A 27,857-nucleotide genomic window follows, 5' to 3' on the forward strand; every position below is an offset into this window, starting at 1 on the left:
AGGGTCCGGTTCCCAAACCTTGGATGGGCTCTCCTGCTCTCCAGGAACGTAGGAATGTGGAAGCACCAGCTCAAGCTCTTCATTCCAGAACAGACCCCCGAGGCCCAGGAGGCGGAATCACTTACACGACGCCAATTAGTCAGTCGGCAGAAGAGTTGGGGCTGGAATTCAGCTTCTTCACTGGAGAAGCGAGCCCGCTGTGAATCTCAGCATCCTTAGACTGCGGCCTGGAGCCCTTGTGCTGTACTGCTGCGCTCCACCAGCAGAGGGCACCATTAGTCTGTGGGTGTTTTCAACAACTTTGGTTTCTAGGCCAGGCATTATGGAGAATGCGTTAAGACTGAATACCATATAATATGGGGATACTGCCTTCACGGATTGTAAGAACTATTTGAAGACGCTGGCTTTTACAAAAGGGTATGAAACATCACGATGTGCCCTAATGCGGAGATAGATAGAGCTGGGACAAGGGGGAGCTCTTTTGAAAACCAGATTTCGAGACGCATCCGTGTTGGCTGAGCTCCTCGGGGGTCACTGAACGCTCTGTCCTTGTCATCCAGGCACAACAACTCACTGCCCTTTGTGCCGAGATAAAACAGGTGGAACATGCCGGGCTCACTCCCCCTCTAGAGCAATGCATCACATTAAAACAGGGCACTGCTTCCACGCAGCACCCAGGCAGGGCAGGGCAGCAGACAGCTGGGGTGAAACTCTGCCCTGCGCCTTCTAGCTTCTCGGTTTGGTGACAATGAGACCACCTTGCAGGGCCGTCACGGGAACAAGACGAGACTGCGTGCAGATGCCCAGCGCGACGCCCACAGCAGGGAGGACCGAGTGAAGGGGACCTGTGCTCAAGTGAGGGCCTTTAGGGCCTATCTTGGGTTGGAGGTGGCCAGTCCCCTGGGGTGTTTGACAGATTATGGGAATGTGGCCTGGGAGTCAGGAGGCCCGGCGCCTGGACCGCGGGAGACCTGCTGGGCACAGTCTTGTGCTTGATCAGGAGGGCCCCCCATCAGCCGAGGGGGGGCCAACAGGGCAGTGCAGGGGTCAGAGACCCGGCTCCAGAGCCCAGCAGCCGCCCTCGGGCTCTGTGTGGGGTGAGCACACAGAGGGAGCGAAGACCACTTCCCGTTCACACTGGGCCTCGGGACCAGAGGCGGACCTGCAGGTGGTGCTGTCGGTTGGGATCCTGTCACGGTGGAGATGGGCGATGAGGACCCGGATACCGAATGGGTCCTAAAGGGCACTGTTGGCAAAGGGGGCGTGGCTTCCACTAAAAGCAAGGAATTCCATTCATCTTTTCATTTGAAAAGACATCTTAGTTTTAAGAAGTCTTCAGTGTCTTTTCTAGGGACTCTGCCAGTATCAGGTAGTTGGATTGAAGTCTGATGACAGGTAGGCAAACTTTTGAAGCCACTGTTGATCTTCAAAAAAATTTTCGGATGGATAGAGGAATTGAAATGTGAAGTGTTCAAATGGTTACATTTCTAAGGTCACACTATTAGGTGAGGGTTCTTTTTTGAATATACATTTCAGGAAGCCTGAGCTGTCAGGGCAGCTGCCAGGAGAAGGTTTTCTACGGCAGCTCCTGAGGTCTTTGAGAAACGGCCGGTGGGGGGTGTGTGAGGACCCACAGTCAGGGTTCACAGGCATTTGATGTAAGATCCATGGACACGGGTGGGGCAATAAAAGCTGCTTTACCCTTGGGCGTGAGGGAGAATCTCTAGGAATACATGGAATTTCATGGATCTCATCCAGGAATACCAGCTTTTGAAAAGAACACTTAGGAAACATGATGGTGACACTTAGGTGCTATCAGCCCAACCCCAGTGGGCCTTAAGTTCTTTCACAGAAAGGACAGCAGACTGGAATACAAAGCTGCCTTTCAAATGCCTGAGGTCGCTTGAAGATTTGAAGCCTGGGTGGGAAAGCTCCCCTGTAACCACCGTGGGGAAGTGGAGGAGATGCTGAGGGAGTCCTGAAATGCGATTTCTTATCTGGGCCTCTTCGGTTCCTTCCTGCCGGCTTCTCAGAGCAGCCTTGCTTCTTTTTTATTTTTTCAAAGTGAATCAGTAATACATATACATATGTTCCCATATCTCTTCCCTCTTGCATCTCCCTCCCTCCCACCCTCCCTATCCCACCCCTCTAGGTGGTCACAAAGCACCGAGCTGATCTCTCTGTGCTATGCGGTTGCTTCCCATTAGCTATCTATTTTACGTTTGGTAGTGTATATATGTCAATGACACTCTCTCACTTTGTCACATCTTACCCTTCCCCCTCCCAATATCTTCAAGTCCATTCTCTAGTAGGTCTGTGTCTTTATTCCCGTCTTGCTACTAGGTTCTTCATGACCTTTTTTTTTTTCCCTTAGATTCCATATATATGTGTTAGCATACGGTATTTGTTTTTCTCTTTCTGACTTACTTCACTCTGTATGACAGACTCTAACTCCATCCACCTCACTACAAATAACTCCATTTCGTTTCTCTTTATGGCTGAGTAATATTCCATTGTATATATGTGCCACATCTTCTTTATCCATTCATCCGATGATGGACATTTAGGTTGCTTCCATGTCCTGGCGATTGTAAATAGAGCTGCAATGAACATTTTGGTACATGACTCTTTTTGAATTATGGTTTTCTCAGGGTATATGCCCAGTAGTGGGATTGCTGGGTCGTATGGTAGTTCTATTTTTAGTTTTTTAAGGAACCTCCATACTGTTCTCCATAGTGGCTGTATCAATTTACATTCCCACCAACAGTGCAAGAGTGTTCCCTTTTCTCCACACCCTCTCCAGCATTTTTTGTTTCTAGATTTTTTGATGATGGCCATTCTGACCGGTGTGAGATGATATCTCATTGTAGTTTTGATTTGCATTTCTCTAATGATTAATGATGTTGAGCATTCTTTCATGTGTTTGTTGGCAATCTGTATATCTTCTTTGGAGAAATGTCTATTTAGGTCTTCTGCCCATTTTTGGATTGGGTTGTTTCTTTTTTGTTATTGAGCTGCATGAGCTGCTTGTAAATCTTGCTTCTTCATTATTATCATCATCATCGTCACCCAGGCAAGCAGCTGAAAGACCTCCCCTCCACCTGCCGTGTCCGCCGTGGTCCCTCGTGTCCCTGCCCCTGCTCTCCCTTGCTTTCCCAAGGCAAAGGCAGCCCCAGGGATTGCATGTCACCCCACCGCCTCCTCTGGCTGACTGTTAAGAGAGGGATGTTTGTGCTGAATTTTTAGGCCAGAGCAGCCCGGGACCTTGCAGCCCTTAGAGGGACTTGGCCCTTGCTCTAAGGCAAATCCCTCAGACACACTGCAGACTTCCTCGTGTGGCTCCAAGGCCCTGGACACGCTTGTCTCGGATTTGTGATGAGGTTCCCATGCTCCTTCCCTGCCTCTTCTCCTTCTGCACCCCTGGCGCCAACATCATTAGCTAATCAACGTGTCCTTTTTCACAAGCCTCAGACCCTTGAGGGCAGCTGCTCCCAGCTGATGAGCTGGCACCTGAACAGAGCCTTAGATCTTTCTAGACTTGCCTTTTACTGCACCCCATGTCCTCCCTTTGCTCTTAATTCCTGATTTGGGGCTTTGCCTTCCTAACTCCCTTTTCTCGTGTTGTTATTTCCGCCTAGAATGCTCTCCCCACAGCCCAGCAATTCCTGCCCTCGGGCTGCGGGATGCCCGATGAACAACACAAACGCGCTTTCCTTTCTTCTCATAGGAAGCTCGTGAGCATCCACGACAGACAGAAATGGACAACAGCTCTATAGGGAGATAGCAAAAGAAGACCCTACCCCAATTTCCCGGGGAACTTCGACTCACATCACTGTTAAGAAAGGCCAGTTAGGAAGTTAGTTCTGAATTGTGTGTCCTTCCCCGGCCCCCACCGCCCCGCGTCTCAGCACAGGAGGGAGGGGTGGAGAGTACGGGGGTTCATACCGCCGGCTGCCTGTAGCGGGACGGCGGCCACACCCACCAGGATGCCAGGCAGCAGCCCCCTCGGGAGCTCGGGAGCCGCGTGCCCGACCAGAAGGAACCTCCCAACGCACGTGTGGACAGCATGGGCTGCAGACATGCTCCGTGCCCTGTTCTCATCACGGGGACCAGCCCTTGAGAGAGCTCTCCGCTCAAGGATCTCCCCCTGCACGTGTCCAGCACCCCCTGCAAGAAAACCTACAGACTCTGGTGTTTCCAGCAGCTGTGCTTTGCTGCACCCTCCCAAAAAGCAGGATGTGCTGCTTCTCCCAAACAGGTCCGGCTCCACTCCGTGTCAACACTTAACGGTGGTATAGAGAGTTTACATGGCAACCCCCTCGCTACAAAATCCTCTGCCTTTTCTCTTTTTCTCCCTCTTGGAGTCAGCAACCTCATCTTCCCACCTAGAAGTCAGCGTGTCCGGGCCTCTCTGGCCGGGCTGGCTTCAGCCCTGTCTTCCCAGACTCCTTCACACCATCTCTTTACTTATGTAGCGTGATCTCCATCATTTGTATCCTCATTTTCATCCCTTTGCTGATTTAAAAAGGATTCTCCTTGGAATTTACTCCCCGTACCAGATGCTGTTGGTACTATCCAAATGTCTGTTCTCCCATTTTTCTACAGTAAATGAACTCAGGGTGTTTAGCGGGACACGTGGCCACCACAACAGACCCCATCTCCCAGCGAGCGCGGCTCTGTGAGGACGGGGCACCAGGGGCTGTAGGCGAGCATGGACACATCTTCTGTGAGGTGTCCTCCAAGACAGGAGGCACACCCTTTCCTGCCTTTGTCTCCTTTTTGCCTGGAATGTGGATGTTCTGGCTGGAATTAGAACAGCAATCTTGGACGAAGAGTTAAAAGCTGTGTGCTGAGGACAGCAGGTGCCACGAAAGAGAAAAAACGGGCCCCGATAGACGATGAAAACTTCTATTTAAATGAAAACAATTTTGAGTTTTCTTTTCAAAACAAAGTTTAATAATATGTATACATAGGAGAGACCCAGGAAAACTAACTCCTAAAATTTTCTTTATCGTATTTTTTCCTACATACATTATGTTTACGATTGGAAAAAACCTTAAATTCCATGATTTGAGGCCTATTTAAAATTTTAGTTTCTCTCAAGACTTAAGAAAATAAATAAAATAATTGATAATTTGATTCTTAAAATATTCCACTGTTTTGATAAAAAAGGTTACTGGAGTATTGGCAGCAGAGGTCAGATTTGATCACCTCATTTGTCTCTAGATGTTCAGATCTTTAACTGAGCCTTCCGTTTAACTGCTCTCCTGTAAAATAGCTGAACTCTGAGACTTCCCTTGACAGCAACATGTGAGGAGCAAAGGAGACAGAGATTAGGGTGGAGGGGTGCAGGGGGTATTCCCAGAGGGAGAAGAAAGTCAGTTCTTTTCCATGGTCGTGCTTTTCCGAAAGCGGATAAAATGTTTTTGTCTGGGCAGAACGCAGTTGCTGGCCTTCTACTCATTCCTGATCAAACTTAGACAAAACAACGAGACAGGCCTGGGCCCAGCCCCTTGGACGGGGTTCAGAGCGCAGGCCAAGGGCTCCTGCCTGTGGGGGTGGGACTCGGGGTGGGAAGACAGACTCTCCTTGGCTGGCCTCCAAGTTCTGAGGCCTAAAGCATGTGGAACCATCTGGGGGGGGACGACGGCCGCGGTCCTCGACGGTGCCGGCCAGCCCCCTGTTTCTACGATCTGCGGGCTCCTTTCACTTAGTGGGGTGAGGGGTGATCCCTCTGCCTCACCCTCCTCCCTTAACCTTAACCTTGGGTCACGGACTGAGAGGAGGCGGCTCTGATATCATACTTGATCTGGTACAACCAGAGTAAAAGGCTCTTCCTAACCCAGCTTTTCTGGTGTTCTGAAATTCCGAGGTGCAAAGCCTTAGCAAACCCAAAATACAATCAGGCCTCTATTACAAAAAAACCATGCAAGGTTCTGGTTCTCTGGCTCTCCTAGACCTTTTTTACCCAAGGAGGTTCCGTTCTTTTCACAGAACCATCTCTCTTCCCAGTCTCTCAAACTGAATGGTAACTATTATGTAATGTACAACCCACTGTGCTCACAGCTGGGTGCAGGGGCTCGGAACCCAGGAGAGACAGCTAAGCTAAGAGCTACATGCACACACCCAGGAGGGCCTGGCTAAGTGAGAGGTTTATTTGGCATGGGAGGGGGTGTGTGTGCTGCTTTTGTGAGAACTTGAGAGAGAAGGTGGAGTGTGAGTTAAATCCTACAGGGTGGAGCGGGGTGAAGGTCATCCCAGGCAGAGCACAGCTTCTGGAGGCCGTGAGTGAGCAGGGATTGGAGTAGGAGATGGTGTGGGCGGCGCTGGTGGGAGGGATGGTGTCACACAGATCTAGACACCAGACAGGGGCTACTTCCTACAGGCAATATTCTGCATGCAGAGGGCAGTTTTGTATAATTTTGGAAGAAAAAAGTGATGGATGAGCTTGTGTGTGTCAGAAGAAAGAGCAAAATACAAAGGTGCTTTAGGAGTGACAGGACCCACATCCTGTCGGTGACGTGAGGAGACCACAGCGCAAGAGATGCTGAGGGAGAAGAGGGTGGGCGTGAGCTGGGGCAGCGCGTGCTGGCTGGTGAAGGTGAGGCAGGGCTGGGGCCCCCGTGGGAGGACGCAGCTTCCTGCCTGATTGTGCGCAGTGATTTCTGGAAGTGAACTGGACGGTCAGCCTCAGGGCAGTTCCCTAAGGAAAGAATCTAAAGTCCCATCGCAGGCTGCCCCTGTATCAAAATCAGAGCAAGCCTTCCTGCAGGAGAGGGGTCAGAGCGATTTCCAGATTGGACATCTCCAGGGTAGAGAACCCAGCACAATGAAAGGAAAGAGGCTCATACAGCCCACGTTGCTGTGAAATATCGGAACTCATACGACAAAAGAAAATATTAATGGCTTCCAGAGTAAAATAAATACCAACAATGAGAACGAAATCCCACCACCCCGTGGCAGGATTCAAAATATTTAACACTTGGTATGGCCTGGGCACTGGCCCGTCAGAATGGATGCCGCTGGATGTAGCTCTCAAGTGGGGTCTTGCTCTACTGGGTATTAGCCCTTTAGCTGTTTGGATGGTGGAAAGGTCTAAAGGTCCAAGAGGAGAGTCTGCAGGATGCTGGGACATTCCAGGGCTAGGGCCGGGGCTGGGGGTCATAGGATGCTGACCATGTACCAACTGGTGCAAAAGAATTTCTGTATTTTAGCAGCAGGTGTGGCTGTGTTTCGTGTGGCCCAGCTGACTCTCCGTCCTGCCTGCTTCCCACCCCACTCCACCAAAGCAGGGAAACGAATCAAAATGGTACTCTCAATACTGATTCAGTGCCTTTGGGTATCTGAGAAACAAAAATTCAAACTAGAATTTTTTACTTAGCCCCATTATCTATCAAATACAAGTTATTTCCAGAATTGCAAGGGTTCAGGAAAGGTACCTGCAATGCAGTGATGGGTTCAGGTTTGGTGGGGCGTGAAGCCTGTACAATCTGGGGGGCCTCTCTTTCAGAAAAACATTAAAAATTACTACTATATAATTAGATACAAAGTGAATAGTTATTTAGAGTCATACGAGAAATCACAACTAAATACAAAGATTAGCCTTAAATATTATAAAATCCAGAAAAAATTTGATTCACTGACTGATTTCTATTATACTTTGATCCTGTATTTTCCCTATACTTTTTGGTTGCTTCTTCATATGACAACAGTTTTATAGTATTTTTGTGGAGAGAAGAGAAGCATTCAGTCCTTTCTCTACTATGGTTGGTCAAAATTTGTTATTTCTTATTGATAGTATAGGAAACTCTGTGTTCATATTGGGATATGACCTCAGGGCCTACAGGGGCGCGGCCTGTTGGGGAGAGAGGTGACACGGTGAGTGGGGTGGCTCGTGGAAGCCGTTCTTCTCTGGCTTGGCAAGAACCCATCTCTGCGTGGGGATGGAGGTGCCGAAGCTCAGTGTGTTCCCCACTCAGCTTCCCCTCAGCCAGATTAAAAACACGCGCTGGGGCCGCTTCACCGCCACCCAGCAATGTGGGGAATGTGACCAAGGGCAGGCGGGAGAGAGACGTTGCCTTAAACGGTTGCTGTTGAAGGGTCTGATTTTTTTTTTTTTTTTTTTTTAAATTTACTTATTTATTTATTTATTTATTTATGGCTGTGTTGGGTCTTCGTTTCTGTGCGAGGGCTTTCTCTAGTTGCGGCAAGCGGGGGCCACTCTTCATCGCGGTGCGCGGGCCTCTCACTATTGCGGCCTCTCTTGTTGCGGAGCACAGGCTCCAGACACGCAGGCTCAGTACTTGTGGCTCACGGACCTAGCTGCCCTGCAGCATGTGGGATCTTCCCAGACCAGGGCTTGAACCCGTGTCCCCTGCATTAGCAGGCAGATTCTCAACCACTGCGCCACCAGGGAAGCCCCAAGGGTCTGATTTTTGAAGAATTTATAAAAACACACAATCATGTGACTCTAAGGCAGAGGCCCTTCCTTTCCAGGCCCTTGGAAGAGGCTCATTAACAGCGCAGTAAATCCACTTTAACTCCTCTGTGTCTGTCCCGGGAAACTACTGCAAGGCTGTACTCTAGCAAAAACAAGGAGCAAATAAAAAAAGGGAGCTGAGGGGTCTAGGAAACAGTGGGTCCAACTCAGGAGCGCTCTGAAGAGAGTTCCTGGGAGACAGCAATTCTCAGTCCTAGAAAGAGCACGTCTTCACAGATTTGGAAGAAGGGGGCTCCGGGAGTACACGCATACGTTTCTCCAAAACGCAGGCCATGGATATCGTGAAGATGCCCAAAGGATTCCATGAAAGATCCCAGCCATAGATGGCCAGTCTATGCACATGGGTCATCAAAAGCTCACACCACTATGATAATGTACACTTTGCAGTAGACTTAAAAAAATACCATCTCTGACAACTAGGAATCCTAATTTATAAATCAGAGCAGATGTATTTCCCATTTGACTTTGATTAATAAATGAGCATTGGCGATGATGTTTTAAAAAAGAAATACCACCTGTCTATAATTAATGGAGAAATAAGTAGAGATGTAAAGATGCAACTTAAAAATTATAAAGGCCACAAATAGATAAATTGAATATACACCTATATTTCATGTACATATGTATGTATGTAGTAGGTGAATGTGTTATGGGGAAAGATATTGAGGGTGTAAGCAAACTAAATCATCATTCAGCATAACAGCGGATAATGCGTAGAGCTGATAAATCCAGAAATAGCTCTGTGAGCTTGTTACTGGGAACTTCAGAGGCAACCACAGAACCAAATCAGAAATGACTGAATCAGGTTGCTCTGGAGAGCAGGGCTGAGGGTAGGGGTGCAGGCAGGGACAAGTGGCTTTCTTTATCAGTGTCTCTCCTTAGTTGATGTTTAGAAAACGTGTACATGTTATTCTGATTGAAAATACATTTAAAACATTTGGAAAAGAGCTCAGGTTAGAAGGCTTACTTGAGTGGGGACCACGGGGCTCACGTACGTAACTGCACAGCACTGCCAGGCTTCCTTAGCTGTGCCGCCTTGTCGTAGGTGTGTGTGTCTTTGTCAGCTCAGACTGCTATCGCAAAACACCACACTTGGGGGGCTGCAACAATAGACGTTTGTTTCTCACAGTTCTGGAGGCTGGAAATCCAAGATCAAGGTGCCAGCAGATTCGGTTCCCTGTGAGGCCTTCTACCTGGCTGGCAGATGGCTGCCTTCTGGCTGTGTGCTCACGTGTAGGGGAGAGGAAGCAAGCTCTCTGCTGTCTCTTCTTACAAGGGCACTAATCCCACCATGAGGGCCCCACCCTCATGACCTCATCTAAACCCAGTCATCTCCCAGAGGCCCCGTCCCCAAATGCTACCACATTCAGGGCTAGGGCTTCCACATATGCATTTGGAGTCCAAAGCCACATGCAAGTGGGAATGTTGATGTGCCACTGTTACAGGGTGTTAGGTTTGGATTTAGAAAGTGTTTGGGTTTGACTGAGGCCACATGGCAAATTCATGGCAGAGCCTGGGTTCCCATCTCCAGGGCTCTTGTCTGTGGAGAGATGCCCACACAGTGCAGTGGTGTCCGTGGGGTCAGATAAGTCTGAACAGTGCTAAATAGCCCATCTCTCTCTCCCGGCGCCTTGCAGAGTTCCAATTCATTAGCAGTTTAATGTTTTTGAGGAACCGGCAAGAAAGAAAACACCTTTTTCCCAAGCATACTTTTTCCCAAGGTAGCAATTCTTGTTTTTGTTTTTTTTTTTTTATAGCTACTTTATTTATTTATTTTATTTTTTTTATTTTTGGCTGTGTTGGGTCTTCGGTTCATGCAAGGGCTTTCTCTAGTTGAGGCAAGTGGGGGCCACTCTTCATCGCGGTGCGGGGACCGCTCTTCATCGCGGTGCGCGGGCCTTTCACTATCGCGGCCCCTCCCGTTGCGGGGCACAGGCTCCAGACGCGCAGGCTCAGTAGCTGTGGCTCACGGGCCCAGCCGCTCCGTGGCATGTGGGATCTTCCCAGACCAGGGCTTGAACCCGTGTCCCCTGCATTAGCAGGCAGATTCTCAACCACTGCGCCACCAGGGAAGCCCAAGGTAGCAATTCTTAAGCTTTTTAATTTCAGGACTCCTTTTCATTCTTAAAAAGTACTAAGGGCTCCAAAAAGCTTTTGCTAATATGGTTTAGATCTATCAATATTTATTGAAGAAGAAATTAGAGGTAGGAAACTTTAAAAGTATTTACTAATTCATTTAAAAATAATAATAAACCAAATACCTGTTAACATAAATGAACAATTTTATGAAAAATAATATTTTCAGAAGAAAGTTTAGTGAGAAAAGTGGCTCTGTTTCATATTTTTACACACCTCTCTGATCTGTTGGAATATGGTCTTATGGTGGAAATGTTTGCAGAAAATCCACAAAAAGGAGTATTTAAATATCCACTTTGGATAATTATGGGTCTTCTTTTTGATACTACACCAAAACTCAACAATAGTAGTTTCTTAAAGGTTAGTTGCAATGTGGAATTTGAAACATGTCAATTAAATTTTCATACTCTGTTACATTAAAATCCATTGTTCTATCTTGCAGTTTGGATAGATGTTTTATCTGTGTATTATTTTGTCACATTTTGTGACATTAGCCATTTGGAAAATACTGGATCCTTGAGTTGTGAAATTTATCAAATGTTGATACATTTCATTATACAGTACTGAAAAATCACATCTGTTACTATCACCACTGATCTCGTTACAGAAGTTACTAGGTCATGGGAAACGGTCAAGCTCATGGTGGCAGATTCAAGTTTTCCAAATTCTAGTTTTTGTTAAAAAGCTTGAATTTTCTCATTGGCAACATTTACTCTCAGTTATTTCCTTGAAGCATCGGGCTTGGTTTGTCCATTTTTGAGAAAATGTCTGCCTAATACCCATGTGTGAATAACATATTTGTCTCTCAGTTGTTGTTTCAAGTAAAACTGGTGTCCATGAGAAAGCTGACAAGCTCCGCCCACAAAACCCATCCAGCACCTGGGTCCTTGGTGCCCTGACCGTCACCCTTCAGCACACGGCACACGCGCCTTCTCATTTCATCTCACACAATAGTAAAAGGACATATATTAATGGGCCAAGATTTAATGAAATTAATAGTTTTTTTTTTAAACCAATTTATCTAGAACGTTCTTAAGAGAAACCGACATCACTTGTCGCTGGTGTTAACGTTTCTCTATTCATGACTGTGCGTGCCTGGCGGGGAGAGCGCATGGCTGCTGGCAGTGTGCAGCCGGTGCGCTGATGCGTGTGAAGACTCCAGCAGGCTCTCGGCGCACTGCGTTTGCACTCTCAGTGTGAGTGTCAACGCTGTGAGGTTTCCGTCTTTATTTTGTATTTTGAGTTGGCGCTCTACTTTAACGAAGAGCTTTCACTTCTTATTTATGTGTCTTACATGGCTATGGACTCATGAACTCCTATTGATTCAATGAGTTATAATCTGTTACCATCATCACTTATTTTGTTGTTCAAATTGTTACAGCTTTGGAAATCTCTTGAAACTGGTTCTCATCTGCTTCTTCCTGCCCCACACTCCCATCACACATGGTCTTAGTGTCCTGTGCCTGTCACCACTAGCCCTGAAACTGCAAGACCATGTGGACTCTGGGCCATGACAAGTTCTCCTCGCATTTCAGCTTGAAAGTGATGTCTTTTTCTCTGTCACTTACGGCATTTTTTCAGCTTTCAGCTTCACGTGGCCTTTGCCTGGAAGGGAATTAGTTTGTAATGGAGTCTTTTCATTTCAGGAGATACATCAATATTTATATTATTTTGGAATTTCAGCCCAGGTACTACTAAAAAGTTTGTTTCCACAGATTATTGACTCAACACGAGATCTGGATGCTTACCTAGAAGAGTTTCTTTTGCAGAGGTGACGTTTCTAAATTCTCCTTCGTATTGACATTAGACGGGGTGTTTATAATATACTAATGGCTATGTTTGCCAAACCAAATGAACCAGTCACTGTCTTCACAGAGTGTTAAGTTGCGAAAGAGGCATGGCAGATACACCTAAAGAGGGGAGCTTTTGGTTAATGCCTTTTGTTCTTTTTTGTTTGTTTTTCTTTATTATTTAGTTTTCATTGACATCTGAACATGGACAAGGGTGAAGAAGTAATGACAAACTAGGAAAGTAACAGGTCCCGGCACCTGCGAGTACAGACAAGGTCCTGCTCTGGGCCCTTCACATGCACTACACCTGCCAGGTGTGTGCTGGTGGCTCCCGGCTTATGACGGTTTTCCATCACAAAGAGGAGCCCCCGCAGCACGGATAAAGCTGGACGGGCACTGGCACGGGGCCAAGGCCTGTGGAGCTGGCTGGCATCGGGCCAATGAGCCAGGCCGCCGAGCACAGGTGGCAACGCCGGGCCGTTCTGACCCGGGCGGCCCTCGGCCGGCACTGTGTGTCCCTCGTGCTCCAGGACAGCCGTGAGGACGCCACTGGGCCATCCGGGGAGCGGAGCGCGGAGCAATCGCTTCCGAAGGAGGAGCGGCCGGCCGTCCGCAGCGAATGGCCACAGCTCGTGCCGCGGCCGTCCGTGTCTGTTGGAAGCGAGGAGCGCGCGCTGAAATGCGTAACGAGCGGCTGCGAGCGCACGTCCCCCGTGGGGCTGCGTCAGGGTTCCAGCCCCCACGTGTGCCCGGCGGTCTCTCCTCGCGGCCGCCCCGGTGCACGTGCTTCTGGAAGGAGAGGAGGGCGGAGCGTGGCGGGGGGAGGGGCCGTGGGGAAAGCCTGAACTAGGGAGCCCGGGTGGGTGGGAAAAAAGGGCAACAAGTTGTCTCTTCTGAGGAAGCTCCTCTTCCCCCCACAAACCCGCCCTTCGGCACCAGTCCGCGCGGCCTTTCGCGGGCCGCGGGCCTCAGGCTGGCGGCTGGGGGCCTTGGCCGGGGTCCAGGGAGGCTGAGCGGCCGCCAGCGGGCCTCTCTCGCCCGCTCGTCTCCACGGACAGAGCCACCTGGCTCTCCTGTCACCTCGTCGAGACGCTTTTGCCTTCAGGAAATCAGCTAATGGCACTCAGCCTTGTTCCAGAATCCCAGCTGGAGCCCTGGGCTTTGGTCTGGCACCCGCTGGAAGCCCGGGCTGAGCCCTGGCCCGCCTCCCAGGCCCGCGTCTGCGGCTCTGCCCGCTCCTGTGTGTCTGTGATGGCCAGACGACAGGGGAACAAGGGAGGGGAAGGGAAAACAGGGCAGGCAGCCGTCGCCTCCTATTCTTCTCAGGTTTGACTCACTGTTCTGCTGTCATAGCTTGGTTATCACTTTTCACCAGAATGTGAGTCATCCTGGAAGACGTTTGTTTCCCGAAGTTGACATTCAGATAGCTGTACGTTCTGTCAACTAGTACGTCTTCCGAACTTACAGGAAGAGAATCTCATTTTACATAATCCTGTACGTAACACTGGGGTCCCCTTACAGCGTATGGTTTCCTCATGTTTGGGAACAGGCATTCTATAAAATATCTACTTTGAATCGCTGAGAAAATAATTGTGCTTGTAGATTAAAAAGCCTGATTTTCTTGGAGACGAGGCCTTTAAAAATGATAGAGCGCATTTCCATAGAATCATTGCACTTTTGTAGAAGCACCCAGTCTGCCTGGCGTTTATTTCGCATAAGCTTGTAAGTCATGTTAATGGCTACTTTGAGGCTCTCACTGCCAAGAAAGTGGCTCCTGGGGTTATAACCCAAGCAGGCTTCCTTCCTTTTTCCAGAGAATATAAAACAAGGTAAGCAAAACAGTACTTTCCCACCCTCTGTGTGAAGTCCTCAGCTCCTTCTTCCCTTGTACTTTTTTTAAAAAATTTATTTATTTTATTTTTGGCTGCGTTGGGTCTTCGTTGCTGCATGCAGACTTTCTCTAGTTGTGGTGAGCGGGGGCTACTCTTCCTTGTGGTGTGCGGTCTTCTCGTTGCGGTGGCTTCTCTTTGTTGCAGAGCACGGGCTCTAGGCGTGCAGGCTTCAGTAGTTGTGGCTTGCAGGCTCTAGAGTGCAGGCTCAGTAGTTGTGGTACTCGGACTTAGTTGCTCCACGGCATGTGGGATCTTCCCCGACCAGGGCTTGAACCTATGTTCCGTGCATTGGCAGGTGGATTCTTTTTCTTTTTTTTTTTTTTTTTAACATCGTTATTGGAGTATAATTGCTTTACAATGGTGTGTTAGTTTCTGCTGTATAACAAAGTGAATCAGCTATACATATACATATATCCCCATATCTCCTCCCTCTTGCATCTCCCTCCCTCCCAACCTCCCTATCCCACCCCTCTAGGTGGTCACAAAGCACAGAGCTGATCTCCCTGTGCTATGCAGCTGCTTCCCACTAGCTATCGGTTTTACATTTGGTAGTGTATATATGTCCATGCCACTCTCTCACTTTGTCCCAGCTTACCCTTCCCCCTCCCAGGGTCCTCAGGTCCATTCTCTAGTAGGTCTGCGTCTTGATTCCCGTCCTGCCCCTAGGTTCTTCATGACCTTTTCTTTTTTTTTTTTTTAGATTCCATATATATGTGTTAGCATATGGTATTTGTTTTTCTCTTTCTGACTTACTTCACTCTGTATGAGAGACTCTAGGTCCATTCACCTCACTACAAATAACTCAGTTTCGTTTCTTTTTATGGCTGAGTAATATTCCATTGTATATTTGTGCCACATCTTCTTTATCCATTCATCTGTCGATGGACACTTCGGCTGCTTCCATGTCCTGGCTATTGTAAATAGAGAGCTGGCAGGTGGATTCTTAACCACTGTGCCACCAGGGAAGTCCTTCCCTTGTACTTTTAAAGTGGGAGGACAGGAGAGACGCTGGCGTCCAGAGCAGGGGCTGTGCTGAGACGGTTTGCGGACCCCGTGAAGAGCGGAGCAGCTCTGTGCTTTGTCTCCCGGCAGGATTCTGCTGTGTTTGGACAGCACACACTGTGGAGTAGGCCTCTGCTCGAATCCCGGCACTGACGTCCAGTAGCTGTGTGTCAAGTAATTGAATCCTTAAGAAAGTGACCTACTGTATTTCAGATGCAGTTTCCTCATCTGTGAAATGGGAACAACGTCACTGAGGTGCTGACTTTGGCAGGATGTATAAGACACGAGGCCGGCATCCAGGACAGGACAGAAGCGCAGTGAAGCTCCAAGATGCGGAGGAAGGTAACATCTGGATCCAGATTTCTTCTTCTGTACTTTGAACCCTCTCCAAAAACAGGTATCCACACTCGTTTGTTTTATTGTAGACAGACTGTCTGATCTTGGGACTTTAGAGGTGGTAGACCTTAAGGACCCTCTAACCCAGCCCCTCATTGTAGGGTGGATGCGGGTTCACGCAAGGTCACACCCAGCAGTGCGTAGCAGAGCCCAGGTGAGCCCCTCGGATAAGGAGGGGAAGGTGTGTTCCTTGTCCATCCTGGAGATAAAACCACGCTCACTGATGAAATAGGTGCAGAGATTTCTTTTGCATTCTAATTTTAGCATCTGTAGAGTCAGCGTGAGCTCATACTTTTGAAGCTGCCTTAAAGCTCCTTTGTTACTGGAAAATGCATATATGGATGGGTTGGACTCAGACAGGGGATTTTGTTGTTTTGTTGGGAAGAAAGGCAGTCTGAAGCTCCTGTCACCTGCAGCTAGTCTTGGTCTACCTCCAACCCAGACTCGGGCTTGGTGAAGCACGTTAGTAAAGGGATGGGACATCTCTGGCTTCTGAGAACACGTCGGGGAACGTGCAGGAGGAACAGGCAGTACAGCGTAAACACTTCTCTCGCCCTGGAGTTTGCCAGTAATGTTTCTGCTTCTTGGATTTTTCCTAAGTTAAAGGATGCTAGAATTGTGGAGCCAGAGAGGACCGCGTGGTCCAGCTTCCTCCTTTCAGAGACGGGCAGACTGTGTTCAGAGAGGAAAACCCGCTCAAAGGCACACAGGGAATGTCTCGCAGGCTCCGGGCCAGACCAGAGCTTGTAGCTCCTGTTGCAGGTGACGCTCCACACCTGCAGTGCCACACGCGCTCACGTTTCTTGCTGAAGTTTGTTTATTAAGACCATATGGAAGGCGATTTGAGGCTGAAGTCCCATGCATTCAAGATCAAGAGAAATGTGTCTCATCATGAGACCCGTGATGTGGTAGGCTGTGATGACGTCATTTTAGAACCCACTAAACGCACTCTTCAGAAACAACATGACCGTTTCAGTTTTCTGCAGAGCTATTTAAAACCAGAGGAGCAATGGCATCATTTTTGACTTACAAAAATTGCTCCTGTCTCTCCTAGCAAACCTTATGCACACAGCAGCCCTCACCTACCTGGCCGGGAAATACCCTGACGCTGTGCCGTGTGACGAGATGAGGCATCACCAAGTCCGTCGTGGAGGACAGAAAGCCACTCAGGCTGAATGCAGGAGGAACAGGGCTGTACTTCTCATCAACTCTTGCCTGAATGTAAAAGGAACTACAGCACTGAAAATGAATTAACAAACACGAGCAATCTTACCAACATAACGTAGAATGGAAAAAGCAGCCCCAGGAGACCACCCAAATTAGAGCAGTAAAAATCAAGCAAAGTGAGATAATACACTGTTTAGAAATTCATTCATTTGTGATAAAACTACTTCTTTAAAAAGCAAGAAGATGACTAAAAACACAATTCCGGATGGTGCTTACATCTGAGAAGGCTGCAGGGGGATGTGATGGGAAAGATGCAAGAAACTGATGATGTTCTTATTTGTAAGTTGGGGAAGAGCCGGGGAGGGGTAAGATATTAAGCCAACTTCTGGACAGAACCTCTGACTTGGTAGCAGTCTTGACTAAGCAAGATGTCTTATTCCAACAATTTCAGACAATTTACTAGCAAGAGGATGCTCTTTATTCTATACTGTTTAGGAATGAAAACTCCAAAATACATGAGGCCATGGGCACAGTGCCTCCTCGTTTCTTGTTCTGTAGTAAATGGTCATCATTACTACTCATGCTGTGTTCTGTTAGATGGAGTAAGTTGGGGAGACTAAGAGGTAGAGAGTGAAAGCTGAGCTGCAGTATGCAAGAGATGACAAAGTCACAAGAGGAAGTTTGTTTTTAAGTTTGTTTTTAGTGAATAAATGCATTAAGGTGCTTGACAAGATGGCTGTTGCACCTCCAGGCAGCAAGTCAGAATTCCAGGTGGGAAGTGGGCCCAGCCGGCTGGGGCCTGAAGCACAGACAATTTGCGGACTCTAGTGGATGGAGCACTCCTGTATGGAAAGAGGCAGGAATAACCCAGAGGGTACCCAGGTCTGGCACAACTGAGTAGAATTCAAACCCAAGTCAAGAGAACGGGAAGGGAGCCAAAGAAGGGAGGGTCCTTCTTCTTGACCTTTCCTCTAGAACCACAGACACAGAGAAGCACCTGGGCAGGGAGGTGGAGGGGGTGGGGCTGTCTGCCCCATCACAGGGATGGATGCAGAGGAGGCTGATGAACAAGCAGAGGTGAGTAGGAGCCGTGAGGACCGTGTTAGCCCCTCTTCCCCAGGCTGCAGGCTCCCCTTCCAGCCATGTTGCCTCCAACTGGGGTCAGCTTTGACAGGACCTGGTCACGTCCACCAAGGGCGGGGTGGTCTAGAGAGACTCACCCCCACCCCCAGGGTGGGGGCTAGACTTAGTTTTCCTGCTCTGAGCCTTGCTCTCAGGATTCCTGGACTACACCTGGAGGCAGTTCTGGGTCACTGCATGTCTCCTAAGTCCCAGCTTTCCTCTCTGATGCTGGCCGCGTCCACCTGGGCCGTGCAATCAGCTGTGCCTTGGTTTCTTGGCTGCCTTCTAGCTTCCTCCTGAGGCTGCTGCCTAGCCCTGCACTTCTTTGACCCACTTAGCTGGGCCCACACACCCTGTTCCAGTTTTCCCATCCCTGCTCTATGGGTTGGACTCTGCTCTTCATATCACCGTTAGCTTTCCAGGGTTCTGCTCCACACTGGGTAGAACATGCTGGGTAACTGTAGGATTCCAACATCCCTGGCATCCCCAACATTCTGGGAACACATCCCAGCCATTGGGCACCCCCTACATCAAGCCTCCACGGCCGCCTGGCCTGATGGAGTTGTGATGAGACTCTTGGTCACCGCCCTGTTGAATTTGTACCTTTCCCATTGTCCTGTTTCCCCACAGATTCCTCCTTGTTGCGTGCACTGGCTATTATCTATCTGACTGCATCTCCTCTCTCTTATTTTCTGCTATAGTAGCCCAGTTGTGTAGGTGGCAGAGATTCCTTGATCCTGGGAGGGTGAGCGACTACTCCAGCCCAAATGGATGAAACAAGGTGGCCCTAGAAAGGTCTTGGTACTCTTGCTGCCCTAGGTCAGTGTTCTGACAGATGATATACAATCAAACATCTAGACTTTCTGATCCAAAGGCACTTATTTGACATTCCTGTTTACCTATTTACCCTTCCCCACCTTCTTTGCTGGAATTCTGACTTGCCATCTGGAGGTATGGCAGCCACCCTGCAAACTAGGATGATAGTGAAAGCCGACACCGTGAGGATCGTTGTTGTTGGCAGGGAAAGTCTGGTGCTCCTTTTCGTTTGAGGCCTGGAAGTCTTGGAGTTTAGGTTGTTTTCTGACAAAGGGGAAGGTCTTCGACAGAGGGGAAGGTGTCTCCTGCTGAAAACGTGTGGTGGTCTGAAGCCTGCGCGGCTCCGGGGAAGGGGGACCCTGATGGGCTTGGCAGGCACTCGGGGTGTGGGGCACTTTCCCTCTGGCCCCCGGAGGAGAAGACACGGTCATGTGGGTTGATTCTCTAGTCTGGAGGCGGCTCAGTACCACCCTGGCAGCCAACAGCATCCATGAGTTCTTCTCGGAAAGATGGCCCTGGCTATGGCAGGACCTGCCAAGATTTTTCAGAGCCCTCACTGCCACCGCCTCCTGCTGATTTATATGGGTATGTGTGAGTCTGCCAGGAAAACCAGAGAAGCATTTTTAAGGCTTGTTAAGAATCCCATGGACCTCCTACCACTTAAGTCCCAAGGCTGCTCCTTGGGTTTCCAGGCTCTGTGGGTGGCGTGGGAGGTGTTTCATCACTGGGGCCATGAAATCAGGACCAGGAAACCAAAAGCGGCAGGGCCACTCAGAATGTTTCCCTCACTTATCTCACCAAGTGCTGGGACTTTGGGTACACTGGGAGGTTGCAGGGCGGATGTGAGCAGCTGGTGATGAGGGCAGCGGACCTGATGGGTGTGCCTTAGCCCCAGAAGTGCCAGCTGAGGAGCGTGCGGCTAAGGAAACTGCCTCATGGGGAGGATGTGTGATCCAGCACCAGAGAGGGAGCTATGCTGTTGAAACTCATAAAGCTGAGGGTAAAAATACCCTGGAGGGCTTTCCTGGTGGCGCAGTGGTTGAGAGTCCGCCTGCCAATGCAGGGGACACGGGTTCGAGCCCTGGTCTGGGAAGATCCCACATGCCGCGGAGCAACTAAGCCCGTGAGCCACAACTACTGAGCCTGCGCGTCTGGAGCCTGTGCTCCGCAACAAGAGAGGCCGCGACAGTGAGAGGCCCGCGCACCGCGATGAAGAGTGAGTGGCCCCCGCTCGCTGCAACTAGAGAAAGCCCTCGCACAGAAACAAAGACCCAACACAGCCATAAATAAATAAATAAATAAATAAATAAAAATACCCTGGAGACAGACAAAAATATGGGAAAACATTTTTATGTCCTTAGGGAAAAGGAAGACCTAAAATAAGATGCACAAAGCAAAAACCATAAAGAAAAAATAAATTTGTATAAACAAGTTAAAATTATGTTTACCAATGGTAATAGTTACCATATAAAATGTATGTGATTAGAAAATTGAAAATGAGAATCCAGGGTATGTAATGAACTCCTAAATGTCAATAAAAAGAAGACAGACAACCCAATAGAAAAAGGTCGCAAACAAAATTTGAATGTTTAATAAAATAAGAAAAATAAATATATATATTTTTTAATGTTTGTTTACCTTTATTATATGTTTTACTTACAATAAGCATTTTATATACAGATATAAAAATTTAAAAATGCCCGTCTTCGCTAGGAAAATGCAAAACCACAAACAAAGAAAGCAAAAACAAAAACAGGACTTCCCTGGTGGCACAGTGGTTAAGAATCCGCCTACCAATGCAGGGGACATGGGTTTGATCCCTGGTCCAGGAAGATCCCACATGCCACGGAGCAACAGGGCTTGTGTGCCACAACTACTGAGCCTGCGCTCTAGAGCCTGCGAGACACAACTACCGAGCCCGCACGCCACAACTACTGAAGCCCGTGTGCCTAGAGCCAATGCTCCACAACAAGAGAAGCCACTGCAATGGGAAGACTGCGCACCACAATGAAGAGTAGCCCCCGCTTGCCGCAACTAGAGAAAGCCCACGCACAGCAATGAAGACCCAACGCAGCCAAAAAAAGAAAAGTAAAAAACAAAAACAAACCAGCTATTTAATGTTCACTGAATTCACACAAATGATAAAGTTTGATAATATTAAGAATTGGCAAGGATGTTAAGAAATAGGCCCCTCATATTCTTCTGGCAATTTGACAGTATGTATTTAAATTAAAATATCCCATGATCTGACAAAGCAATTCCCTGTTGCCGTACCCCTGAGAGAGCCTTGCAGAGGTGCACAGGAGGGCATATAAAATAATGTCCATTGCAAAATTGTTTGTAATAGTGAAAGACTGAGGGGCTTCCCTGGTGGTGCAGTGCTTGGGAGTCCGCCTGCCAATGCAGAGTACACAGGTTCGAGCCCTGGTCCGGGAAGATCCCACATGCTGTGGAGCAACTAAGCCCGTGCGCCACAACTACTGAGCCTGTGCTCTAGAGCCCGCGAGCCACAACTACTGAGCCCACGTGCCACAACTACTGAAGCCCATGCACCTAGAGCCCGTGCTCCGCAACAAGAGAAGCCACTGCATTGAGAAGCCCGCGCACCGCAATGAAGAGTAGCCCCCGCTTGCCACAACTAGGGAAAGCCCGCACGCAGCAACAAAGACCCAACTCAGCCAAAAAAAAAAAAAAAAGTGAAAGACTGGAAACAAGCTACCAAAGGGCTATCAACAAAGGGACAGTGGCTTTAAAAAAAAAACGGTATGGTCACACTATGGAGTACTATGCAATATTTAGATAGAATTGGCTGAATTTCTATGTCATCATGGAGAGAGTTTTCCAAAACATATTGCTGAGGGAAGAGAGCAAGCTACTGAATTATAAATAGAGGAACTACCCCTCCTCACCAAAAAGAAAAAAAGAAAAACAAATCCATTGCCATCGGCAATATTTTACTCTTTTTTTAAAAAAATTATTTTTGGTTGCGTTGAGTCTAAGTTTTTGTGCAAGGGCTTTCTCTAGTTGCGGTGAGCGGGGACCACTCTTCATCGCGGTGCGCGGGCCTCTCACTGTCGCGGCCTCTCTTGTTGCGGAGCACAGGCTCCAGACGCGCAGGCTCAGTAGTTGTGGCTCACGGGCCTAGTTGCTCTGCGGCATGTGGGATCTTCCCAAACCAGGGCTTGAACCCGTGTCCCCTGCATTGGCAGGCAGATTCTCAACCACTGCGCCACCAGGGAAGCCCGATATTTTACTCTTTTAAAAGAGGGATGAATTCATATTACCTGGGTATAGTATTAAAGGCTGTCTACCAGAATTGCAGCATTTATTCAGGGACAGGAGTGCAGTGACACAGTAGTCACAGCCCTGTAGGGGCTGGTAAAAGGGAAACTCAGTGAGGAGGTTTTAGGGTCCTTAGAATAAGTAAATACCCCCCGAGACAAGGGAGCCACCTGAAGAATCCACTGTGGCTGTCCTGGGAATTCCTGGGGGCCTTCAGATTTAGGTATTTTAAAATCATCTGTGTCATCACAGGAAAAGGGGGGACATGAGAAACAAGCTGTACGCTCTGGGGGAGAGCAGGGCCTTGTTAGCTTTGCTCCCATCACATTTCCAGGGTCCAGGACAGTTCCTGGCCCATGGTAGGTGCTCAGTAATGTTTGTTGAACAAATGAATGAATGAATGAATGAATGACAACTTCCTAGTGGTAAGATCTGAACAAATAGTTTCGACCCGGCTAATACAGGATTTATTTAAAATGCACTTCCCTTTCATTTGGGACGATCCTTTTATTTTTTTCAAAGGATGCTCTGCTTCTGTATCTCCTGTGTTCCAGTCTGTACTTTTTAGACTAAAGAATATCATCTTAGCTCCCACGTTGGTTGTTTTGTTTATTTGCTTGCGCTTTGTCAGGCTGTGTGGTTTCACCTTGGCCATAGCCGTTCCGGTTGTCAGAATGTCCTCTGGCAGCTGAGGGCGAGGCGTCCCCACGTGTGGCTTCTGGCCAGCTTTCTGATGGTATGGTATTGCCGATGGCAATGGATTTTTTTTTTTTTTTTTTTTGGTGAGGAGGGGTAGTTCCTCTTTTTATAATTCGGTAGCTTGCTCTTTTCTCTCAGCAATATGGTTTGGAAACCTCTCTCCATTATGACATAGAAATTCAGCCAATTCTATCTAAATATTGCATAGTATTCCGTAGTGTAACCATACCTTTTTCTGATGGTATGGTCCCACACGTGTGCACGCGCGTGCGCGTGTGTGTGCGCGCGTGCCTTCAACTTTACTTGCTGTGGGACACCAACCTTAGTGTCTTCACAGCTCTCAACACCTTTCTTGGCACAGAGTAGGGCCATAAATGTTTGCTGCAATGAACCAGTGTCCTTCATTGCTGGTGTATACTCTGTGGGCCTGTCACTCTCAGGGGGCCCAGAATGACCGAATCCCAGGGTTACTTGCTTTGACTTTGTGTCTGGAGCCCAGGCAGTGTGCAGCTGACCCCCAGGAAATACACCAGCTCTGTGGGCTCTGGTCCCAAACAAGGCTGACGTGATTTTTCCTATGTCCAAAACAGTAGTATAATGCAGCATTTTAAATGTTTCTTCATCTGTAATATGGAAAAATCATTTTTCTCTCTTAGTGTAGATATGCACTTAGCACAGCATCTGATCTATGTTAAAAATCAATATATATTACCAATGATTATTGTTTCTTTAGCTAATTCTTTCATTAGTCCAAGTATTAATTAGCACTTTAATAGTGTGTTCCTTTTGGTTAGTGTAATGGGTGAAGCTTGGAATCCTCTTTTACTCTTGGATGTCAGCAGGCCTTTTTCAACTTGGGTACCTAGAGAGAATTTAGCTCTATAGGAAGAAATCTAAGCGATTATTGTCTTGATTCTCCCAAGGATGGTGCATAACTGCACAATTCTAGAAGGGCAGGGAGAAGTTTTTTGTTACATATAGTGGATTCCTTCATTAAGGCTAAATTCTTTTGTGGGACTGGGTTGAGACTGGCTTTGGGACGTGCTGCTTGAAGTGAATATATTTAAGGAAACTCTTCCTAACATCCCCCTGCTCCAACTCACTTTTTAAAACACATTCCAAATCTTTCTGTTGTCAGTTCCTGTAGCCAGTAAACTTAAAAATATGGTTCTGTTTCTTAAGCATTAAAAAGTTATGTATTGAAACTTTGACCTATAATGGCAAAGCCTTGGATACTTAGATCAGTATCTCATTTAAAGAAACAAGATCCAAACAGAAATTCCAGAGCATACTTGGATCTCTCTTAAACTGTAGAGTACATGTGCTCTCACTAAAGTCTTCTATCCTGCCCGAGCCTCTTGCATCCTAAAGTGAAGAACGTTCTCTGTTATAGACTGAATGTTTGTGTCCCCCCGCCCCAATCCATACATTGAAAGCCTGACCTCCAGTTACGATGGTGTTTGGAGAAGGGGCCTCTGGGAGGTAGGGTTAGGTCAGGTAGTGAGGGTGGGGCCCTTGTGACGGGATTAGTGTCCTTATAAGAAGAGGCACCAGAGAACTCACTCTCTTCCTCTGTCTGCCTCATGAGGACACAGTGAGGAGACTGCTCTCTGCAAGGCCAAGAAGAGGCCTCTCTACCTTTGCTTTGATCTTGGATTTGTCAGCCCCAAGATCTGTGAGAAATAAATGTCTGCTGTTTAAGCCACTCAGTCTGTGGTGTGTTTTTATGGCAGCCCAAGCTGACTAAGACGCCCTCACTGTGGAGGGGCTCTGTCACCCCATCCTCAGTGATCCAGGAACCTGCGTGCTCAGCCCAACTCCCTGCTGGCCACATCCTCCCACTGCCCGCAGCGCCCCAGCACTGCTTTCTCCTTCCACTGGCCTGTTCCCAGGAGACAGTGCCACAAGGATTTTGTTCTGGGGAGAGAGAGCAGGGAGAAGAGAAAACAAAACAAGAAATTGCTAAATGTTTTGTTGTGAGTGGAGGGAAGGGAACTGACATACATTAAATTTTGTCCCAACACAACTGCCAAAGTAATATATATTCATTATAAAAGCCAAATAACACAGAAATATAGAAAATAAAAAGTGAAATTCCCTCCTTGCTACTTTATTACTTCACATACTGCTCCCTACTCACCACCCGTCTCCACCATTAATGGGCTGACACTAATATTTCCAGACGGTTTCCAGATTGTGTGCACACACACCCACATACACACACACTCAAAGGTAGGTATGTACACTAACATAAGCTTTTAAAAATAACAAAAATGTTATTCAGCAATTTGCTTTATTTCATTTAGAAGTATATATCATGAAGATTTATCCTTTTCTTTGTTACAACTGCACAGAATTCCATACTATGGATGCTCCATGATTTATTTAATAATTTCCCTTTTGATGGATATAAAGCATTTAAAAAATATTTTTTCTCTATTACAGATAATGTTTTAGTGAACATTTTCATTCCTCTATCTTTGTATAGTTGTTTGAATATTTGTCTTAGCTCAGACAGCCAAAACAAAACACCGCAGACTGGGGGCTTAAACAACAGACATGGATTTCACACAGTTCTGGAGGCTGGGAGTGTGAGATAAGGGGCCAGCGTGGTCAGGTTCTGGTGGGAACTCTTCCTGGTTTGCAGACGGCTGCCTTCTCGCCATGTCATCATGTGGCAAAGAGCGTGTGAGCTCTGGTCTCTCTCCTCTTGTAAGGACACTAATCCTGCTATGGGGTCTCAGCCTCCTGATCTCACTTAACCCTAACTACCTCCCAAAGGCCCCATCTCCAAATTCCAGAACGAGAGCTTCAACATGAATTTTGGGGGGGAGAGATGTTCAGTCAATAACAGTATTTTAATAGAGTTTATTTCTACAAGTGAAATTGCCGTATCAGAGGATATACACATTTAAACTTTTTATTGTCTTACAAAAAGTTTATGACACTTTATATTCCTACCAAAATGTGTGGTGAAAAGGGTTTATTGTTTCATTTTAATTGGCATTTTCTTGACTGTTAGTGAGGTTGAGTATATATTTTCATAAGTGTTATGAGTCATTTGTAATTTCTCCATGAATTGTCCATTTATACGCTGTCAAAGTTTTAGTAGGGTGTTTAACTATTTTTTTTGAGTCCATTGGAATTCTTCATATTTTAAGATATTAATCCCTGATATATCTCAGTTTTTTCTCCTTATATGAATTTTGATTTTTTTACTGCTATTTCTTTCTTTAAAAACTAAAAAAAAGGGGATTCCTGCCCCCAGCATGCACCTCCCCAGAAGGGTGCCCTGCCAACATCCCCACCAGATGTCTTCTGCATCCTCTGGGACCTGCAGGGTTGAGGATTCCCCAGAGTCGGCCCAGGTCCACGCAGTCCATCCTCTTTGGCTGCAGCAGCACGAAGTCTGTGGGGTTTCACAAGGCCAGGACCTGGCTGTGGATGTGGGAAGCCAGCCCGTCAGAACACAAGAAGTATTTAAAGCATGTGATGAAGATAACAAAGGCTATCTAAGCAGAGAGGTCTTTAAAGTTGCTGTTGTAATGCTGTTTGTGTACAAGCCCTCCAAGCCGTGTGGCTGACAGGGTCTTGGTGCTCTGGCTGGTTATCAGGCCTGAGCCTCTGAGGTGGGAGAGCCGAGTTCGGGATATTGGACCACCAGAGACCTCCTGACCCCACGTAATATCAATCAGCGAGAGCTCTCCCAGAGATCTCCGTCTCAATGCTAAGACCCAGCTCCACTCAATGACCAGCAAGCTACAGTGCTGGACACCCTATGCCAAACAACTAGCAAGACAGGAACACAACTCCACCCATTAGCAGAGAGGCTGCCGAAAAATCATACTAAGTTCACAGACACCCCAAAACACACCACCGGACACAGTCCGGCCCACCAGAAAGACAAGATCCAGCCTCATCCAACAGAACACAGGCACCAGTCCCCTCCACCAGGAAGCCTACACAACCCACTGAACCAACCTTACCCACTGGAGGTAGACACCAAAAACAACGGGAACTACGAAACTGCAGCCTGCAAAAAGAGACCCTGAACACAGTAAGTTAAGCAAAATGAGAAGACAGAGAAGCACGCAGCAGATGAAGCAACGTAAAAACCTACCAGACCAAACAAATGAAGAGGAGATAGGCAGTCTACCTGAAAAATAATTCAGAGTAATGATAGTAAAGATGATCCAAAATCTTGGAAATAGAATGGGGAAAATATAAGAAACGTTTAACAAGGACCTAGAAGAACTAAAGTGTAAACAAACAATGATGAACAACACAATAAATGAAAAAAAAATTCTCTAGAAGGAATCAATAGCAGAATAACTGAGGCAGAAGAATGGATAAGTGACCTGGAAGATGAAATAGTGGAAATAACTACCACAGAGCAGAATAAACAAAAAAAGAATGAAAAGAATTAAGGACAGTCTCAGAGACCTCTGGGACAACATTAAACGCACCAACATTTGGATTATAGAGGTCCCAGAAGAAGAAGAGAAAGAAAAAAGGAACTGAGAAAATATTTGAAGGGATTATAGTTGAAGACTTCCCTAATATGGGAAAGGAAATAGTCAATCAAGTCCAGGAAGCACAGAGAGTCCCATACAGGATAAATCCAAGGAGAAACATGCCAAGACACATATTAATCAAACTATCAAAAAATAAATACAAAGAAAAAATATTAAAAGCAGCAAGGGCAAAGCAACAAATAATATACAAGGGAATCCCCATAAGGTTAACAGCTGCTCTTTCAGTAGAAACTCTGCAAGCCAGAAGGGAGTGGCAGGACATATTTAAAGTGATGAAAGGGAGAAACCTACAACCAAGATTACTGTACCCAGCAGGATCTCATTCAGATTCGACGGAGAAATTAAAACCTTTACAGACAAGCAAAAGCTAAGAGAAATCAGCACCACCACACCAGCTTTACAACAAACGCTAAAAGAACTTCTCTAGGCAGGAAACACAAGAGAAGGAAAAGACCTACAAAACCAAACCCAAAACAATTAAGAAAATGGTAATAGGAACATACATATCAATAATTACTTT

At 47.3% G+C, this 27,857-nt stretch overlaps 1 long non-coding RNA gene across 1 annotated transcript in view; it reads left to right on the plus strand.

The window, feature by feature from the left end:
- The first annotated feature begins 607 nt into the window (after positions 1-607).
- Positions 608-27,857, plus strand: part of LOC118900496 — a 39,879-nt gene continuing 12,629 nt past the window's right edge. Inside the window, exons 1-2 of the long non-coding RNA XR_005021164.1 lie at positions 608-855; positions 15,534-15,662. This is a non-coding gene — a long non-coding RNA (uncharacterized LOC118900496). The remainder of the gene's footprint in view (positions 856-15,533; positions 15,663-27,857) is intronic.

This window comes from Balaenoptera musculus, chromosome 9, assembly GCF_009873245.2.
Source record: "Balaenoptera musculus isolate JJ_BM4_2016_0621 chromosome 9, mBalMus1.pri.v3, whole genome shotgun sequence".
NCBI classification, from domain to species: Eukaryota; Metazoa; Chordata; class Mammalia; order Artiodactyla; family Balaenopteridae; genus Balaenoptera; species Balaenoptera musculus.